This window comes from Triticum aestivum, chromosome 6A (genome assembly GCF_018294505.1).
Source record: "Triticum aestivum cultivar Chinese Spring chromosome 6A, IWGSC CS RefSeq v2.1, whole genome shotgun sequence".
In the NCBI taxonomy this organism is placed as follows: Eukaryota; Viridiplantae; Streptophyta; class Magnoliopsida; order Poales; family Poaceae; genus Triticum; species Triticum aestivum.
In genome coordinates, this window is record NC_057809.1 from 11,452,233 (window position 1) to 11,472,043 (window position 19,811).

Consider the following 19,811-nt stretch of genomic DNA (forward strand, 5'->3'; position numbering starts at 1 on the left):
GTTCAATTAGGCCGGCTTAGGCGATTTTTCAAGTGGTGTGGGGGTGTTTGTAGGCGAGTAGGTCGGCAGGTTTGGCGACCTAGCACCGGGGGGTGTGCGAGTTTGTTTTGACCGGCTTAGGCGATTTCTCAAGGGGGGGGGGGGGTTGTAGGCGAGTAGGTCGGCTGGTTAGGCGACCTAGCACCGTGTAACGCCCTCGATGCGGTTATATCTCCCACGTGTCGAAGCACGACTTAGATGCATAACCGCATTGAAAGCAATGTTGCAAGTGAGGTAATCTTCACACAACCCATGTAATATATAAGGGAAAGAGATACATAGTTGGCTTACAATCGCCACTTCACACAATTACATGAATAAAGCATTACATCAAACAGATACAATCAAGGTCCGACTACGGAACCAAAATAAAAGAAGAACCCCAAATGCGACAAGGTTCCTGATCGACCCCAACTGAGCTCCACTACTGATCCACTAGAACGAAACAACACAAAGGACAAGATCTTCATCAAGCTCCTCCTGAGCTTCGTTGCGTCATCTGCACGGACTCATCAGCACCTGCAAGCTGGTTTTGGAAGTATCTGTGAGCCACGGGGACTCAGCAATCTCGCACCCTCGCGATCAAGACTATTTAAGCTTATGGGTAAGGTAAAGGTATGAGGTGGAGCTGCAGCAAGCGAGTAGCATATATGGTGGCTAACATACGCAAGTGATCCTAGAACAACCTACGTCAAGCATTACTCCAACACCGTGTTCACTTCCCGGGAGACCATCACGGTTACACACGCGGTTGATGTATTTTAGTTAAGATCTACTTCAGGTTTTCTACAACCGGACGTTAACAAATTCCCATCTGCCCATAACCACGGGCACGGCTTTCGAAAGTTCAAATCCTTGCAGGGGAGTCCCAACTTAGCCCATGACAAGCTCTCACGGTCAACGAAGGAATAGACCTCCTCCCAAGACATTCCGATCAGACTCGGTATCCCGGTTCTACAAGACACTTCGACAAGTTAAAACAAATCCAGCAACACCGCCCGAATGTGCCGACAAATCCCGATAGGAGCTGCACATATCTCGTTCTCAGGGCACACTCAGATGAGCGCTCCATACAACTAAAACCAAACCTCGAGTTTCCCCGAGGGGGCGCTGCACAGGACTCTCGTTTGGACCAACACTCAGAGGAGCACTGGCCCGGGGGGGTTTAAATAAAGATGACCCTTGAGTCCGCGAAACCCAAGGGAAAAAGGCTAGGTGGAAAAATGGTAAAACCAATTTTGGGCATTGCTGGAAGAGTTTTATTCAAGGCGAACTGTCAAGGGGTTCCCATTATTACCCAACCGCGTAAGGAACGCAAAATCCGGGAACATAACACCGATATGATGGAAACTAGGGCGGCAAGAGTGGAACAAAACACTAGGCAAAAGGCCGAGCCTTCCACCCTTTACCAAGTATATAGATGCATTAATTAAATAAGAGATATTGTGATATCCCAACAAGTAAACATGTCCCAACAAGGAACAACATCTCCATGTTCCAACAAGGAACAAACTTCAATCTTCACCTGTAACTAACAACACTATAAGAGGGGCTGAGCAAAGCGGTAACATAGCCAAACAACGGTTTGCTAGAACAAGGTGGGTTAGAGGCTTGGTTCAACAATATGGGAGGCATGATAAGCAAGTGGTAGGTATCGCAGCATAGGCATAGCGAAAGAGCGAGCAACTAGCAAGCAAAGATAAAAGTGATTTCGAGGGTATGGTCATCTTGCCTGAAATCCCGCAAGGAAGAAGAAAGAGTCAATGAAGAAGACAAACGGACGTAGTCGAACGGATCCTCACAAACGCAACATTATCGGAACCAACCCAAAGAAGCAACACCGGAAAGAAGCAAACAATCATGGTAAACAACCACCACATAGACATGGCATGATGCACAAACAATTATGATGCATGTCTGGTTTAATGAAGCATGGCATGGCAAAGTGCACAGACAACACTACAAGTTAAGTGGAGCCCAATATGCAATGGGATGCATATTGACGGAACAGCACAACAATTATTTAGTTCGATCTCGTTTATGTACCCAACAATATTAAATGTTGTTAGCATGGCAAGAGGTTAAGCAAAGTAAAACTATCTATCTAGTCAAGTTTAAATGAGGCCGGAAGCAACGAACAACAATTCCGGTAAATCCCCATATGCATATATTAGGTTTGGTACTGTTCTGCCCTAAACACAATTGTAGAGTTATTAAACATGCAAAGTAAAGCCACCATGTTAAACTAGGCATTTTTCCACCCCATTTACATATAAAGTTTGTTAAATTCCGAGTTACGGTTATTCAGTTATGAATTAAAGCATTTTAGCATGGCATAGGAGCAAATTAAAGCAAACATCATTTTAAGCATTTTAAACATGGATGGAAATGACATATTATAAAACTATATGAAAAACTAAGCATATTTCATATATAAATTGTTTTAATCCGATGCACGGTTATTAAGATATTAAATGCATGAAGTTTAGGGGCCGTTCTGCAAAACTGGCACTCTTTGGGAAATAGCTAAATTCACTGGACAGGAAAAAAACATGATGGGCTAGAACTGAATTGGCCCAGCAGCAGGAAAAGAAAGGTGGGGCGCTGGGGGTAGCCTGACCCATGGGCCTTGGCCCGACTCGGTGGAGAGGTTGGTCCGCAGCGACTTGCTGGGCCGCGGGAGGGGCGCGATGAGGCACGAAGCGAGGCCGGCCCGTGCGAGCGATGCGGTCAACGCGTCGACTGGAGCGACGCTTGTCTTTCGATCCAGAGGAAGCAGGGCGCGGCGCTGGTCTGCACGTGGAGACGAATCGAGGCGAGCTGGGCCTTGGCGCGGATCTGGACCAAGGGGAGGTGAAGCAGGTCACGAAGCAGAGGATCGAGCGGGCCATGCTTCACCTTGGAGCAGGACGACGGCGGCGACCTAGCGCGGCTCTGGCGAGGTACAGGGCGCGGGATGGCTAGGGAGGCGGATCCGCAGCGGTGGAGACTGGATCCGGGCATGGGGTGCCCATTCCCGGTGTTGGACGGCACCGGCGACAACGTCCTCAAGCGGCGGCGGTGGTTCCTGCAGGGCGGCGGTAGTGGTGAGGAGCAGAGAGAGAGAAAGAGAGAGAGAAACGAAGGGAGAAGAAAGGAGAGGGGGCCGGGGCACTGGCATGGATCGGGGCAATGCTTGCGAGGGTCAACGACGAGGATAGCAGGGCGGTTCAGTGGCTTGCGGGGGCTCCTCTCCTCTCGATGGAGCTCGGGAACGAGGGCACGGGGAGGCAGCAGCCTCGGGCAGTGAGGAGGTCTGGCGGGAGTCACGACTCCACGTCCGACGCTGGGACGAGACGAAGGAGGTCGGCGGCGGCTGGATTGAACGGATGGATCGGACAGGAGTGGGCTGCACTGCTGATTGGGTGGTGCTGAAAACAAGGGGAAGATGGCGGCGGTGCTAGGGGATTGGGTCGAGGAGGAGCAAAAGAGCGATGCTTGGTTCGCTAGTGATCCCGAGGGGAACCAGAGAGAGTGGCGGCGTAGGGAGGATCCCTAGAAAATAGGGTTTGTCCAAAATGGACTAAGGATAGACTATATATATATATGGAAAAGAAGGGAGTTGGATCATCCGATCAAAATCAAACGGTCGAGAATAGATAGGCTAGGAAAGTCTAAATAAGAAACGGAGACGTTTTGTAGATGTTTGGGGATGATCCGGACACAACGGTAGCGACAGCCCGGGTCGGGTCCGGGACAATTTTGGGCGCGCACGTGAGGGGTTCGATGCACTGTGCAGAGAGGGTTTCGGACCGTGCGGTCACATCGGACAACTCCGGAAGCGAAGAGGGGAAGGAGGATGGACTAGGTGGGCTGTGGCGAGACTGCGAGGGGGAGAAGAGAGAGAGAGGGCCCGACACCTGTTTCCGGAGACCGAAAACGTCCGACTTTAGACCGACTATAATGCCGCTATAGTTTAACGGTTGGGCTATCAAACGAACTCCGAATGCGATGAAACTTGGCAGGCGACCTACTAACAACATAACAACACCGCACGCCAACTTTCAACCCATTCAGAGAACATTTTCCGGCCACTTATAAAATACTATTTCGGACATGCCGCGGGCGCGTGCGAGTGTGTCTGGGCTCAGAACAGACAACGGACGGAAATGGGGGAAACCGAACGGATGCAAATTTTGAAAACATGATGATGCAATGCACATGATGACATGATATGCAATGCATGACACGCAAGCAATGACAAGGCAACAACAACGAATAACTAGAGGACACCTGGCACATCGGTCTCGAGGCGTTACAACACTCCACCACTACGAGAGGATCTCGTCCCGAGATCTAGAATGGCACCGGAGGAACAAACGGAAGAGAAAAGAGGAGAGGTAAAACTAAGTTGCTTCATTAACAAACGAGTGAAACCAAAGAACCTTGAGAGGCTAAGCCACTTCGAGAGAATAATACAACTGAGATGAACGAAGTTGAAAGCACTTCGTTAAGTAAGAGGGACACGAAGAGCAACTTTGAGCAGCACTCCGATTGAAAAGAGATGCAAGAAAAGATAAGTAGAAAGAACTTTAAAAGGGGCACGACACTCCCGTTAAACGGATAAGCAAGGAAAAGAACATAATCTTTGACAAATGAGATGATGGGTTGAAAAGAGCAACATCACAATGCCTCCAGAGCGAAAGAATAGAATATAGATAATTGAAATAAAATAATGGAGAAGCAAATGCCAACTTATGTCACAAAAAGAGTTTGAGAAGGCATCCTTAGGAGAAGGGTCGAACGGATTTGTTGGAACACCAACAACGAAAAGAATAATCTTGATATGGCCTTATGGCATACATCTCAAATTATGAGGTGACAACCTGCCACTCACGGGAAGAAGAATTGGATTGATATGAACAAGGAGACGAGAAAGCTTATTCACCGGAAGGATAAAAGAAGAACTTGGGTCATTTATAAGCACCATAAATAGTAACAATCCTTAGGGAAGGCTTTAGGTGAAACATAACCCAAGATAATTCCAACAAAGAGGTTGATGAATTTAAAATACCTCATTCTTGATAGCTTGAGAAACATGAAGCACGAAGGAAAATTATCAAGAATGACATAATACCACCTCCAATGGTACGGAAGAAAGAATTGCACTCCGGATTACAAGAAGAAGGATGCTTGAGCTCCTTAAAAGAATCTCGTTGAAAACTTCGAGAAGGAAAATAAATCCTTGATGAACCATCATGTAGAACCTCCATGAAGAACTCCGTTAAACAAAAGAATGATCAAATGGAAAGAAAGGGTAGTTGAAAACACAAGGTGAAGCCTTGCAATGATTTAGATGGAGCTTCGCGACGAGATAATGCGGAAAAGCTTGGAACTCCAGAAAAGAAAGATGAACAAATGAAATCAAGAATTTGATGAGCCTCCGACGTAAGGAATTAATCACTTGGATGAAACAAGAATAAGAATTACATTATGCTTATCCTTCATCAATTAAATTGATGCCAAGCAACGGATTTGGCACACTACTTATTCTCGTAGGAAGGATTGAGAGAGATATAGTGCCAACTTGGGAAGGTCTTCTTTGAACCACCAGTAGGATTGACAACGAATAAATTGATAAGGAAGAGAAACCTGGAAGAACCACCGTAAGAAATGAAAATGAATGAAGATACTTGAGAGAATTTAGATACAACTGAAATAAAGAGATCACGTGCTAATTAAAGAATATTGAATGATGCACCGGTGAGATTTGGGGAACGAGAGCTGAAAGCTGAGAATGAACAAGTCTTCTGAAATGATGGGCTCTGGATAATCGAACTGAAAATACCCTTGAATATATCCTGATGGGTGCAAAAAGATTCTCACAATTGAAAATAATTATGAGAGGATGGCAACAAGCTAGCACCATGAATCTTGAAGAGAATGGAGCAAGATTAAAGAGAAACTCTTCTTCGGTCTTCAAAAGATGAGAATGACAACGAGAAACACCACCAAGAATTATTGAGGCACTCCGGAGTTAAAATTCGAAATGTTGAACCAACAATGAAAGAATTTGAAAGGTCTTGGAGAAAGACATCTGACTGATGAAAATTCATTCTTGCGTCAATCTTTGAGATGATTTTGAAAATACTCCGGGAGAAATAAGAAGAGTCAGGTAAGATCCTGGAAAAAAAAACTGTGGGTTAGGGCCCACTCAAAAGAAGCACCGTAGAACGATTACTAGAAGAGGAGATTGCACGGGTTGATTTAAATGGCTTGAAAGAGATAACATCCTCGAAAGAGTTTGAATGAAAGCAGAGTGTAAACACGAATCTTCAAGATATCTTGAGCACTCCGGAACAATTGAATAGCGAGAAGTGAAAGATTGTGAGGTGCACCGGAACGGAGAAAAAGGATATGATCAACACGAAAGCTTGATTTGAATCCACCGGAGAAGAGAACGAGTGAAGAGTGACGAACTTGAAGCTCCGTTAGAATCTTCCTGAGAATCACCGGATAAGAACATTGAAAGGAAAGAAAGAAGAGACTTCACATGAATAAAATGGACACTTGATTAAGAAATCCGAATCCTTGAAGAAAAGGGTGGGAGGGAGGGCGGGAAAAACAAAGGCAACTTGGGATGGATGAAACGAACACAGTTGAGAAAGCTGAGATTGAATCTTGCGGATATTGAAAATGAACGGATCCGCTTGAAGAGAAACACACCGGTCGAAAAGGATTGTCATGACAATGTCGACTATCATGAAGGATTAGTACTCCCATAGGAATACGAGAACACCACTTATAAAAGGTATGGAATCAACATTTGACTTCGAAGCAACTCGAATACCACAACTCAAAACAAAACAAAGGATTGGCTTGCAAAATAAGCCAGAACAAACATATGATAGAGATTTCGTCCGAAGTTTTCGTGGTGGGGCCTACACGGGCTCGATCGTACAGCACCATCATGTACAAGGCAGTGCACATGACATACGAAGCGTCCCCGAGTCGGCATAGCCAAGGACTCTTTATGACACAACGAGACCACTGTAAAACCAACCGTGAATAGGCGGACCACTAGACGTCGAACCCCAATTTCATATCATATATCCGTCGGAAAGATATCCTAAGAGCTACTTGAATTCCCACTTATAAACTCCCGAAACTTTCCGGTTATGCAATCAGGTGTTGGGGATACAGGGGAAGCATAATATCTCACCCAAAACTAGCAAATCCTACATCCAGCTGTATCCATCCTTCAACACATAACCAAGAAACCTTCGGAAATCGTCTACCTCAACCTTCGAAAAGCATCCGTTATACGAGTTATGGCAATACTCCCGAACTCCCGCCCCAATACTGGGTGGCATCGAGGTTATCTCATCAACAACTACATAAAAGAGATTTTCGATGTTGGCGAAACTAAACTCAGGTATTCCAGAACTGCAACGATAAAATTATGACGACAACACCTCGAAGCTCAACTCCCCGGGACACTGCCACAACCCCTAAATGACAGGAGGCACCAAGAACAATGTTCTCGTCACAAATCCATCGGAACGATTCCAAGATACCCGCGTGATCCTAAATTTTTTTAGTGAAATTTGAGAAGAGAAGAGTCCAAAATCTACGTCAGGATGCCTTACCAGAGCGATGAGGGGACTGGGGAGTAAAAAGAATTCCTAAACTCTCTGATATATAATTCCTAAATGACTCAAAACATTTTTCTAGACTCAACAACGGCTGCTAAAAACGATCAAGCAGTGGGGCTCCTAAGGTCGGGGAAGGCTCTGATTACAAACTTGTAACGCCCTCGATGCGGCTATATCTCCCACGTGTCGAAGCATGACTTAGAGGCATAACCGCATTGAAAGCAATGTCGCAAGTGAGGTAATCTTCACACAACCCATGTAATATATAAGGGAAAGAGATACATAGTTGGCTTACAATCGCCACTTCACACAATTACATGAATAAAGCATTACATCAAACAGATACAGTCAAGGTCCGACTACGGAACCAAAATAAAAGAAGAACCCCAAATGCGATAAGGTCCCCGATCGACCCCAACTGGGCTCCACTACTGATCCACTAGAAAGAAACATCACAAAGGACAAGATCTTCATCGAGCTCCTCCTGAGCTTGGTTGCGTCATCTGCACGGACTCATCGGCACCTGCAAGCTGGTTTTGGAAGTATCTGTGACCCACGGGGACTCAGCAATCTCGCACCCTCACGATCAAGACTATTTAAGCTTATGGGTAAGGTAAAGGTATGAGGTGGAGCTGCAGCAAGCGAGTAGCATATATGGTGGCTAACATACGCAAATGAGAGCGAGAAGAGAAGGCAAAAGCACGGTCGAACAACTATGATCAAGAAGTGATCCTAGAACAACCTACGTCAAGCATTACTCCAACACCGTGTTCACTTCCCGGACTCCGCCGGAAAGAGACCATCACAGTTTCACACGCGGTTGATGTATTTTAATTAAGATCAACTTCAGGATTTCTACAACCGGACGTTAACAAATTCCCATCTGCCCATAACCGCGGGCATGGCTTTCGAAAGTTCAAATCCCTGCAGGGGAGTCCCAACTTAGCCCATGACAAGCACTCACGGTCAACGAAGGAATAGACCTCCTCCCGAGACATTCCGATCAGACTCGGTATCCCGGTTCTACAAGACACTACGACAAGTTAAAACAAATCCAGCAACACCGCCCGAATGTGCTGACAAATCCCGATAGGAGCTGCACATATCTCGTTCTCAGGGCACACTCAGATGAGCGCTCCATACAACTAAAACCAAACCTCGAGTTTCCCTGAGGGGGTGCTGCACAGGACTCTAGTTTGGACCAACACTCAGAGGAGCACTGGCCCGGGGGGTTTAAATAAAGATGACCCTTGAGTCCGCGAAACCCAAGGGAAAAAGGCTAGGTGGCAAAATGGTAAAACCAATGTTGGGCATTGCTGGAAGAGTTTTATTAAAGGCAAACTGTCAAGGGGTTCCCATTATTACCCAACCGCGTAAGGAACGCAAAATCCGGGAACATAATACCGATATGACGGATACTAGGGCGGCAAGAGTGGAACAAAACACTAGGCAAAAGGCCGAGCCTTCCACCCTTTACCAAGTATATAGATGCATTAATTAAATAAGAGATATTGTGATATCCCAACCAGTAAACATGTCCCAACAAGGAACAACATCTCCATGTTCCAACAAGGAACAAACTTCAATCTTCACCTGCAACTAACAACGCTATAAAAGGGGCTGAGCAAAGCGGTAACATAGCCAAACAACGGTTTGCTAGGAGAAGGTGGGTTAGAGGCTTGATTCAACAATATGGGAGGCATGATAAGCAAGTGGTAGGTATCGCAGCATAGGCATAGCGAAAGAGCGAGCAACTAGCAAGCAAAGATAGAAGTGATTTCGAGGGTATGGTCATCTTGCCTGAAGTCCCGCAAGGAAGAAGAACGAGTCCATGAAGAAGACAAACGGACGTAGTCGAACGGATCCTCACAAACGCAACGTTATCGGAACCAACCCAAAGAAGCAACACCGGAAAGAAGCAAACAATCATGGTAAACAACCACCACATAGACATGGCATGATGCACAAACAATTATGATGCATGTCTGGTTTAATGAAGCATGGCATGGCAAAGTGCACAAACAACAATACAAGTTAAGTGGAGCTCAATATGCAACGGGATGCATATTGACGGAATAGCACAACAATTATTTAGTTCGATCTCGTTTATGTACCCAACAATATTAAATGTTGTTAGCATGACAAGAGGTGAAGCAAAGTAAAACTATCTATCTAGTCAAGTTTAAATGAGGCCGGAAGCAACGAACAACAATTCTGGTAAATCCCCATATGCATATATTAGGTTTGGTACTGTTCTGCCCTAAACACAATTTTAGAGTTATTAAACATGCAAAGTAAAGCCACCATGTTAAACTAGGCATTTTCCACCCCATTTACATATTAAGTTTGTTAAATTCCGAGTTACGGTTATTTAGTTATGAATTAAAGCATTTTAGCATGGCATAGGAGCAAATTAAAGCAAACATCATTTTAAGCATTTTAAACATGGATGGAAATGACATATTATGAAACTAGACGAAAAACTAAGCATATTTCATATATAAATTGTTTTAATCCGATGCACGGTTATTAAGATATTAAATGCATGAAGTTTAGGGACCATTCTGCAAAACTGGCACTCTCTGGGAAATAGCTAAATTCACTGGACAGGAAAAAAACATGATGGGCTGGAACTGAATTGGCCCAGCAGCAGGAAAAGAAAGGTGGGGCGCTGGGGGTAGCCTGACCCATGGGCCTTGGCCCGACTCGGTGGAGAGGTTGGGCTGCAGCGACTTGCTGGGCCGTGGGAGGGGCGCGATGATGCACGAAGCGAGGCCGGCCCGTGCGAGCGATGCGGTCAATGCGTCGACTGGAGCGGCGGTTGTCTTTCGATCCAGAGGAAGCAGGGCGCGGCGCTGGTCTGCGCATGGAGACGAATCGAGGCGAGCTGGGCCTTGGCGCGGATCTGGACCAAGGGGAGGTGAAGCAGGTCACGAAGCAGAGGATCGAGCGGGCTGCGCTTCGCCTTGGAGCAGGATGACGGCGGCGACCTAGCGCGGCTCTGGCGAGGTCCAGGGCGCGGGACGGCTAGGGAGGCGGATCCGCAGCGGTGGAGACCGGATCCGGGCATGGGGTGCCCATTCCCGGTGTTGGACGGCACCGGCGACAACGTCAGCAAGCGGCGGCGGTGGTTCCTGCAGGGCGGCGGTAGTGGTGAGGAGCAGAGAGAAAGAGAGAGAGAAACGAAGGGAGAAGAAAGGAGAGGGGGCCGGGGCACTGGCCTGGATCGGGGCGACGCTTGCGAGGGTCAACGACGAGGATAGCGGGGCGGTTCAGTGGCTTGCGGGGGCTCCTCTCCTCTCGATGGAGCTCGGGAACGAGGGCACGGGGAGGCAGCAGCCTCGGGCAGTGAGGAGGTCTGGCGGGAGTCACGGCTCCATGTCCGACGCTGGGACGAGACGAAAGAGGTCGGCCGCGGCTGGATTGAACGGATGGATCGGACAGGAGCGGGCTGCACTGCTGATTGGGTGGCGTTAAAAACAAGGGGAAGATGGTGGCGGTGCTAGGGGATTGGGTCGAGGAGGAGGAAAAGAGCGATGGTTGGTTCGCTAGTCATCCCGAGGGGAACCAGAGAGAGTGGCGGCGCAGGGAGGATCCCTAGAAAATAGGGTTTGTCCAAAATGGACTAAGGATAGACTATATATATATATATACAGAAAAGAAGGGAGTTGGATCATCCGATCAAAATCAGACGGTCGAGAATATATAGGCTAGGAATGTCTAAATAAGAAACGGAGACGTTTTGTAGATGTTTGGGGATGATCCGGACACAACGGTAGCGACAGCCCGGGTCGGGTCCGGGACAATTTTGGGCGCGCACGTGAGGGGTTCGATGCACTGTGCAGAGAGGGTTTCGGACCATGCGGTCGCATCGGACAACTCCGGAAGCGAAGAGGGGAAGGAGGATGGACTAGGTGGGCTGTGGCGAGACTGCGAGGGGGAGAAGAGAGAGAGAGGGCCCGACACCTATTTCCAGAGACCGAAAACGTCCGACTTTAGACCGACTATAATGCCGCTATAGTTTAACGGTTGGGCTATCAAACGAACTCCGAATGCGATGAAATTTGGCAGGCGACCTACTAACAACATAACAACACCACACGCCAACTTTCAACCCATTCAGAGAACTTTTTCTGGCCACTTATAAAATACTATTTCGGACATGCCGCGGGCGCGTGCGAGTGTGTCTGGGCTCAGAACGGACAACTGACGGAAATGGGGGAAACCGAACGCATGCAAGTTTTGAAAACATGATGATGCAATGCACATGATGACATGCTATGAAATGCATGACACGCAAGCAATGACAAGGCAACAACAACGAATAACTAGAGGACACCTGGCACATCGGTCTCGGGGCGTTACAACACTCCACCACTACGAGAGGATCTCGTCCCGAGATCTAGAATGGCACCGGAGGAACAAACGGAAGAGAAAAGAGGAGAGGTAAATGCTTCATTGACAAACGAGTGAAACCAAAGAACCTTGAGAGGTTAAGCCACTTCGAGAGAATAATACAACTGAGATGAACGAAGTTGAAAGCACTCCGTTAAGCAAGAGGGACAAGAAGAGCAACTTTGAGCAGCACTCTGATTGAAAAGAGATGCAAGAAAAGATAAGTAGAAAGAACTTTAAAAGGGGCACGACAGTCCCGGTAAATGGATAAGCAAGGAAAAGAACATAATCTTTGACAAACGAGATGATGGGTTGAAAAGAGCAACATCACAATGCCTCCAGAGCGAAAGAATAGAATATAGATAATTGAAATAAAAGAATGGAGAAGCAAATGCCAACTTCTGTCACAAATAGAGTTTGAGAAGGCATCCTTAGGAGAAGGGTCGAACGGAGTTGTTGGAACACCAACAACGAAAAGAATAATCTTGATATGGTCTTATGGCATACATCTCAAATTATGAGGTGACAACCTGCCACTCACGGGAAGAAGAATTGGATTGATATGAACAAGGAGACGAGAAAGCTTATTCACCGGAAGGATAAAAGAAGAACTTGGGTCATTTATAAGCACCATAAATAGTAACAATCCTTAGGGAAGGCTTTAGGTGAAACATAACCCAAGATAATTCCAACAAAGAGGTTGATGAATTTAAAATACCTCATTCTTGATAGCTTGAGAAACATGAAGCACAAAGGAAAATTATCAAGAATGACATAATACCACCTCCAATGGTACGGAAGAAATAATTGCACTCCGGATGACAAGAAGAAGAATGCTTGAGCTCCTTAAAAGAATCTCGCTGAAAACTTCGAGAAGGAAAATAAATCCTTGATGAACCATCATGTAGAACCTCCATGAAGAACTCCGTTAAACAAAAGAATGATCGAACGGAAAGAAAGGGTAGTTGAAAACACAAGGTGAAGCCTTGCAATGATTTAGATGGAGCTTCGCGACGAGATAATGCGGAAAAGCTTGGAACTCCAGAAAAGAAAGATGAACAAATGAAATCAAGAATTTGATGAGCCTCTGAAGTAAGGAATTAATCACTTGGATGAAACAAGAATAAGAATTACATTATGCTTATCCTTCATCAATTAAATTGATGCCAAGCAACGGATTTGGCACACTACTTATTCTCGTAGGAAGGATTGAGAGAGATATAGTGCCAACTTGGGAAGGTCTTCTTTGAACCACCAGTAGGATTGACAACGAATAAATTGATAAGGAAGAGAAACCTAGAACAACCACCGTAAGAAATGAAAATGAACGAAGATACTTGAGAGAATTTAGATACAACTGAAACAAAGAGATCACGCGCTGATTAAAGAATATTGAATGATGCACCGGTGAGATTTGGGGAACGAGAGCCGAAAGCTGAGAATGAACAAGTCTTCTGAAATGATGGGCTCCGGATAATCGAACTGAAAATACCCTTGAATATATCCTGATGGGTGCAAAAAGATTCTCACAATCGAAAATAATTATGAGAGGATGGCAACAAGCTAGCACCATGAATCTTGAAGAGAATGGAGCAAGATTAAAGAGAAACTCTTCTTCGGTCTTCAAAAGATGAGAATGACAACGAGAAACACCACCAAGAAGTACTGAGGCACTCCAGAGTTAAAATTGGAAATGTTGAAACAATGATGAAAGAATTTGAAAGGTCTTGGAGAAAGACATTTGACTGATGAAAATTCATTCTTGCGTCAATCTTTGAGATGAATTTGAAAATACTCCAGGAGAAATAAGAAGAGTGAGGTAAGATCCTGGAAAAAAACCTGTGTGTTAGGGCCCACTCAAAAGAAGCACCGTAGAATGATTACTAGAAGAGGAGATTGCACCGGTTGATTTAAATGGCTTGAAAGAGATAACATCCTCGAAAGGGTTTGAATGAAAGCAGAGTGTAAACACGAATCTTCGGGATATCTTGAGCACTCCAGAACAATTGAATAGCGAGAAGTGAAAGATTATGAGGTGCACCGGAACGGAGAAAAAGGATATGATCAACACGAAAGCTTGATTTGAATCCAGCGGAGAAGAGAACGAGTGAAGAGTGACGAACTTGAAGCTCCGTTAGAATCTTCCTGAGAATCACCGGATAAGAACATTGAAAGGAAAGAAAGAAGAGACTTCACATGAATAAATGGATACTTGATTAAGAAATCTGAATCCTTGAAGAAAAGGGTGGGAGGGAGGGCGGGAAAAACAAAGGCAACTTGGGATGGATGAAATGAACACCGTTGAGAAAGCTGAGATTGAATCTTGCGGATATTGAAAATGAACGGATCCGCTTGAAGAGAAACACACCGGTTGAAAAGGATTGTCATGACAATGTCGACTATCATGAAGGGTTAGTACTCCCGTAGGAATACGAGAACACCACTTATAAAAGGTATGGAATCAACATTTGACTTCGAAGCAACTCGAATACCACAACTCAAAACAAAACAAAGCTGGATTGGCTTGCAAAATAAGCCAGAACAAACATATGATAGAGATTTCGTCCGAAGTTTTCGTGGTGGGGCCTACACGGGCTCGATCGTACAACACCATCATGTACATGGCAGTGCACATGAGTAGGTCAGCGGGTTAGGCGACGTAGCACCGGGTGATGGGTGTTGGGGAACGTAGTAATTTCAAAAAAAAATCCTACGCACACGCAACACTACTAGGGAAAACCCTAGCAGTAGCGCTGGTTTTGTGCTCACAAGTAGTGCGGGTAGGCACGCTACTAATAAGGCGCTACAACTATTGCTTAGCAGTAACGCGTGCCCGCACGCCCTACTGCTAGGACAAATAGCTGCAGCGTTTGTTCACTCCCACGCTACTGCTAATGTAACTACTGGCAGCGTGTTCTCTCTCCATCGCTACTAGTATTCTTTTTTTTAGTGTATTTATGCGCCATCATACAAATATTGGTACAATACCAGTTATGAGGTTTACATCATTATGTCCATAACAGTGTGTCAAATGAAGGTGGATTAGGTTCAAGTGGAGGCAATATGTGGTGCATGTCAAAAGTATACTACTAATCCAAACTTGATCTAGTTTGGACTAGTAGTACTTTCGATGTGCACCACATGTTGCCTCCACTTGAATATAATCCGCCAGCATAAGCTATTTAATCATCATCACAGTCATTACCACCAACAATATTTATTTAATCACCACTTACACTAGCTAATAATAATCATCATAGTCATTACCACCAACACTAGCTATTTTATCATCATAGTAATAGTGTAGCACATCATCATCCTCAAACTCATTTCTAGCTAGCTAATCACTCCTGCTGCTCTCTCTTAGGTAAAATAACATAAAACATGTGTAGCTCTCCTCCTTGATCAAGTTGGAGCATGCAAATGAACATGTCTCCTAATCGTGGGTAGCGCATCTATTTGCTGCCCCCTAGTACTTCTCTGCGCTTCTCCATCACACATTTGGTCCAGTCTTGCACTATTAAGCATCTGCCGCTAATCTTGAATGCACTAAAGTAATCTGTAGGATATCTTGGCCGTAAGCTAATAATACTCATGGTACCTTTAGTCTCGATCCCATAAGACACAACATTCATCGGGAGTCCCTGTTGAAGAACATCGTATGGTAACATACTTAGCAATGAATTTTAGCTTCAAAAATAATGTATGGAAAAGATGCACTGAGGACAAATAGTAAAAATCTTACCATCCTTCCTAAATAGATGTGACCGTAGTTCATTACGAACACTATTGGTCGCACGTTTTCAGTACTAACATTTCTAAATGCAGGAAGAAAATTTGTCTTGACAGTATCAAGATCCTCAAGCCATGAAACATAATGACTTAGCTCCTCGCAGTTTAGTTCAGCCTCGGGACAGTAGTAGGTCCTGTCTACCAAGCGATGGACATGTTTGCTTGCACCGAAATAAGCTGACAATACAAATTAGTTGTCAACTATTTTTTAATAAACAATATCAAATACATAAATATGGTTGAGAAACTTACATAATGGTATAACTGGAGGTGTCTGCACATCGACCCAGATGTCGTTATTACCTTCAATATCATCTTCCGGACGAATATCAAAGGTGATAACCATATCAGGCTCAAATGCATAAGTCTTGCATAGTGCTCGCCATGTTTTGCATCCAAAATAGGTGTAGTCGTCTGAATTGTATAATTTTGCATGGAAAATATAACCATGCTTGGTCTTCAAGTAAACTTTCTTTTCCTCCATAGTACGACTGAAAGCTAACTTATCCAATACAAAAACTCTTGCATGGCAGGGGATATGCTAGTAGAATAGTAAAAAAAGACTTGTCATGCTTAAGGTCATGCTTAAATTATAAGTTGAAGCAAATGAAGCAAATGTCATGCTTAATTACGAAAAAAGACTTGTCGTTGTGACTTACTGTATCCACTTTGAAGTTCTCGTCCAGCTTGATGCTGAAGCACCTATCATCATCTAGGAAGATTCCGTTGCACAGGCCGCGCTCGTCTTGGCAATATTTGCAAATACCGAAATCCTTATCGTCGTCAGACATTTCCTATGTTCATAGTTAAAACATTAATTGAAAATTGATCGAAGACAACTACCAAGATACTCAATACACAAATCCGAGGCACTCGATATTTCCTACATATTCTGGCACAAGTCATGCCAAAATTCACGGAAAAATCCGGCATGACCTTTGCTAAAATAGGACATATCGAGCGCCTGAAATTTGCCGGAATGGAAATGAATTAACTCTCCGGCAAAACGTAGGCCACTCAGAGATGTAACCTGCAAACATGACCGGCCACTTGGGCAAGCACATATCCTATTTGAGCAACACAAGATATATATTTCAAAATATCTTATAGGACTCAAATAAGCATGCATTCAATAAGCAAAAGTAATACGTCGTCCATGCATTCAATAAACACAAGATATATATCTCATTCATCCATACATCGTCGAATATTATCACTAATACGTCCCGAATAGTGTCATACATATAACATCACTAATACAACTAAAACCTAGCACACGACGGGTATCATCTAATACACCCACAGAGAAGGAACCATCACAGGATCATAGCTCCAGTGAGATCCCTGGAGAACCTGCCAGGTATTGGAGAACCTATGCTCCAACACAAACAAGTAGCAACGGACGTGCGCGTCCTCCTCACTGACACGGTGACGCACCACCTCCGCGGGGTCCTCGACCCTCTGGACTGTCACTGGCCCACGCGACCGCCACCAAAGAAGGTTTGGGTCAATGACAGGCTGGCTCCTCACCAACCTGCGCCCCCCGGTAGGTAGCGCCTCCCAGTACCACCCCGGCGGAGCCCAGTCCCGGACATGGCCCATCTGGTCAAGCAGGTGTCGTCCTCCGCCGACTCGACGACGAGGATGCGGGATAGGCATCGTCCACGTCGATGCGGGAAAAATTGCTTTTACTAAAAAAATAGCAACAAGTTCTTACTAACTAGTTCTATTAATTCGACTAGTTCTTATTAAAAATAAACTTACTATAAATAAAAATAAACTAGTACCAAATTAGTACCTAGTTCTTACTAACTAATTAGTACCTAGTTCTTACTAACTAATTAGTACCTAGGAACTACTGCCCTAATTACCATCTAATTTGATGAAGCTAGGGGTGGAAAGTGGTAGCGGATATTCCAATTATCCAACTATGAAGTGAAATAAGTGGTCAAATTTTACTCGTTTTATGATTCATCTTAGAAATTTGATTCGTTTCCACCCTTACATGAACACTAACTCATTTGAGCCGCATCCGCATCCGATTCGTTTCCACCCTTACATGAACCCTAACTAATTTGATGCAGCTAAAATATAAAGAAACCCTAGGCAAAGGTAGGGGAGAGGGAGGAGCAGGCGTGCTCACCTCGGGTGCCTGCGACGAGGGAGGGGCAGGCGGTGTCGAGGTCAGGGTCGGGGCTCGGGCGCGTGGCGGATGGCGGCGTCGAGGTCGGGGTCGGGGGCAGGGGCGGCGTAGAGGGTGTGCAGAGAGCGTGCGGCGGCTGACGGGCGATAGCGCCGGTGAGAGTGGAGAGATGGATTTGGGGGAAGTGGCCGTGGGGAAGGACGAACCCCGTGGTTAAGTCAGAAGTAGCAGTAGCGCGTTCCAGAAAGCGCGCTACTGCTACGTTAGCTACAACGCGTTCTGGGATACATGCTACTGCTACTCCTTTCTCTTTTCCCCCCTTTTTCATTTAATTTTCTTCACATTTTATTTTTTTCCTTTCACCTTATTCTATTTATTTCATTTTCAATTACCTTTCTATGTGCTTTCCATTTAATTTTATATCCTTTAGGAGTAGCGAGTTTAGATTAAAACGCGCTGCTACAAAGAAAGTAGCGGTAGCGCGGTTCGATAGAGGTCGCTACTACTATGTGTAGCCTATCGGCTAAGCCGTGGGAATTTTAGTAGTAACGTGTTTAGAACAAGACCCGCTACTGCTAAAACTTTATCTACAGCGCGGTTTGCACAGGCGCGCTACTGCTACTTAGCACCAGCGTGCTTCTTTGACCCGTGCTACTGCTCAAGTACTGTGTATAAGGTTTTCCATAGTAGTGCAAAATCATGGTGATGCATAGCAACGAGAGGGGAGAGTGTCGTCCACGTACCCTCGTAGACCATAAGCAAAAGCGTTATGACAACGCGGTTGATGTAGTCGTACGTCTTCACGATTGACCGATCATAGTACCGAACGTATGGCACCTCCGCGATCTGCACACGTTCAGCTTGGTGACGTCCCACGAACTCACGATCCAATAGAGCTTCGCGGGAGAGTTCCGTCAGAACGACGGCGTGATGACGGTGTTGATGAAGCTACCGACGCAGGGCTTCACCTAAGCACCCCTACGATATGACCGAGGTGGATTATGGTGGAGGGGGACACCGCACACGGCTAAAAGATCAATGATCAAATTGTGTGTCCATGGGTGCCCCCTGCCCCCATATATAAAGGAGCAAGGGGGAACGACGGCCGGCCCTAGAAGGGCGCGCCAAGAGGAGGAGTCTGTTGGGGAACGTAGCAGAATTTTAAAATTTTCTACGCATCACCAAGATCAATCTATGGATTCATCTACCAACGAGGGAGAGAGGAGTGCATCTACATACCCTTGTAGATCGCGCGTGGAAGCGTTCAAGCGAACGGGGTTGATGGAGTCGTACTCGTCGTGATCCAAATCACCGATGACCTAGCGCCGAACGGACGGCAGCTCCGCGTTCAACACACGTACGGTTGGGAAGACATCTCCTCCAACTTGATCCAGCAAGGGGGAAGGAGAGGTTGATGAAGATCCAGCAGCACGACGGCGTGGTGGTGGAAGCAACGGTGATCTCGGCAGGGCTTCGCCAAGCACAGGGAGAGGGAGGAGTGTCACGGGAGGGAGAGGGAGAGGCCAGGGGCTAGGGTGCGGCTGCCCTCCCTCCCCCCACTATATATAGGGTCCCTAGGGGGGGGCGGCCCTAGGAGATCCAATCTCCAAGGGGGGCGGCGGCCAAGGGGGTGGCTTGCCCCCCAAGCCAAGTGGGGCGCCCCCCACCCCTAGGGTTTCCAACCCTAGGCGCAGGGGGAGGCCAAAGGGGGGCGCACCAGCCCACCAGGGGCTGGTTCCCCTCCCACTTCAGCCCATGGGGACCTCCGGGATAGGTGGCCCCACCCGGTGGACCCCCGGGACCCTTCC

The 19,811-nt window shown here is 46.0% G+C and overlaps 1 pseudogene; it reads left to right on the top strand.

Moving 5' to 3' along the window:
• The first annotated feature begins 3,040 nt into the window (after positions 1-3,040).
• The window catches only part of LOC123129291 (zinc finger MYM-type protein 1-like), a 55,992-nt pseudogene continuing 39,221 nt past the window's right edge, over positions 3,041-19,811 (top strand).